This window comes from Empidonax traillii, unplaced genomic scaffold (genome assembly GCF_003031625.1).
Source record: "Empidonax traillii isolate 1590-97213 ecotype Southwest subspecies unplaced genomic scaffold, ASM303162v1 scaffold11083:size9270, whole genome shotgun sequence".
Lineage (NCBI taxonomy): Eukaryota > Metazoa > Chordata > Aves > Passeriformes > Tyrannidae > Empidonax > Empidonax traillii.
This window is the reverse complement of record NW_020962812.1, coordinates 1-2,178: the sequence shown is the minus strand read 5'-3', so window position 1 is coordinate 2,178 and position 2,178 is coordinate 1. Positions and strand designations below refer to the sequence as shown.

The following is a 2,178-nucleotide window of genomic DNA, read 5'->3' as shown; positions in this document are numbered from 1 at the left end:
GCAATTCTTCATCCTGGAGGTCTGCTGATGATCCTCTTCCCTCTCTGCTCACTCTGTTCTCTCTGCTTCATTTTCTCTTCCTTGCACTCGAGTTGTTACCTTGTGCACCTTCCCATGCCACAATCTGCCAGCTCTCACTCCCACCCTGCCTCTTCCTTGGGCAGCCCCAGCAAAGATCTGTCCTGGGGCAAGCTCTGCCCTGATGTGCTGATTCCATCTCTCCTGCAGGGAACGTGGTTCTGGATCCAGACACAGCCCACTGTGAGCTTGTTGTGTCTGACAATGGCAAAAGTGTGACACGAGGTGACCCACGACGTGACATCCCTGACACCCCCAACAGATTTGATGTGTGGCGCTGCGTTCTGGGCCGTGACGGCTTCACCTCTGGGAGACACTACTGGGAGGTGGAGGTGGAGAAGGATGGAGGAAGATGGGCTGTGGGGGTCTCTAGAGAAGATGGGAAAAGGAAGGGTAATTTTAGGTTTAAACCAGAGGAAGGCATCTGGGCAGTGGGGAAGCAGGGACATTGCTTGAAAGCTTTCACCTCCCCTGATCACACTGAATTTCCTGAAATCCAGGCTCCCAGGCGGATCAGGGTCTCTCTGGATTATGAAGAGGGTCGGGTGTCATTTTTCAGTGTTGATGAGGGGATTCACATCTTCACATTTCCACAGGCATCATTTTGGGGGAAAAAAGTATATCCTTGGGTCAGGCTTGGTCCTCGGACATGTCTGAAAATATGTCCCTGATGAATAGGAAGGAGTAAGACAAGGCTTTTTTAGGGGACCTGGAGAGTTCAGACTTACAGAATGATTGAGGTTGGAAGGAACCTGTGGAGGTTTCTGTGGCAACCACTTGCTCAGGGCAGGGCTGACCTCAGGGCTGCCTTCAATGTCCTTGGACCTTGTTCATCTGAGTGTTGCAGGGTCTCCAAGGGCAGAGGTCTCATTACCTCTCTGGACCTCTGTCCAACACTGCATCTCTCTCAAGGGTTGTGATGGTTTGGACCTGGCTCCCTGCCAAATGCCCAAAAGTCATGACAGCAGCCTTCTTCCCCCCCTCCCTTCTTCTCTTAGGGTAAAGGAAAAAAAACTATAAAAAATTAAAGAACCCAAAGTCAGGCTGCTTATATAAAAATATATCTATATTTACGTAAATTACAGTTATGTACAGTTAAGATGCTATATACACAGTAAAAGGGGATCTACGCCCCAAAGGGATAGGGAAAGGGGAAAAAAGGGATGAAAGGGAACAAAAGGGACACCGAACAGGTATACTAGATAAAACTCAAGAACTATACTCATAACTAACAAAACAGATCTCACCACGTCCCTTAGAACAGCAGGATTGGCAGACACGGCCAGCACTCTCCAAACCTCCACGTGGTAGGACAGCGGACTCTGCAGGCCTCAGCCTTAGATAAGCGAGACCAACGCAGGGACCCACTGTCCCGGAACCTCGCTGGAAGAGAAGAGAGCGAGGTCTCTAATCTCCAACTTATTTATACTCTGGTTTACGTAAAAATTGTATGGAATACTTGGTATTTGGCTACTTCCTTGGTTACAAACTGGTCACCAGGAAGGCCTAGACCAAAACTATCACAAGGGTAAAAACCAACCCTGTCTGGGTGGTCAGAATTCCTCCAATCAGGACCTGTGGTTGTTGTGTCTCATCCTCTCTCTCTCCCTGTTGAACACCAATTACACCAAAAAGGTGTCCCTGCAACAGGGATCCCTTTTGAAATGCACACAATAAAGTTCCTTTGGTGGGATTTGTCTGTATGTGTGTCAGTGCCAAGGCTGTCCCAGAGGGACATCCCCACCTCCCTGCAGCCTGTGGGAGTCACAAGCACTTTGGAGAGCACTTTGGAGCCCAGGAAGTCAGCGAGGCTGGTCCATGGCCGTGCTTGTCCCCCACCTGCCAGCAGCACAAACCCCAGGGATGAGCTCACCTGTGCTCTGGGGATGTCCACACTGCGGGATGGGCAACTCCAGATGATTCTGCTGTAGGGGAAGCTGCCCCTGCAAGTGGAGGAGAGCAGTAAGTGCTTTCTCTGAGGCCAGACATGGCCAGCAGGACTCGGGTTGTGACCATCCCCCTGTGCTGGGCTCTGGTGAGACCCCACCTCAAAGAAAGACATTGAGGGGTTGGAGTGTGTCCAGAGAAGGGAACGGAGCT

At 50.7% G+C, this 2,178-nt stretch overlaps 1 pseudogene; it reads left to right on the top strand.

Moving 5' to 3' along the window:
* Nucleotides 1–985, top strand: part of LOC114073675 — a 7,937-nt pseudogene extending 6,952 nt beyond the window's left edge.
* Nucleotides 986–2,178: the final 1,193 nt, after the last annotated feature.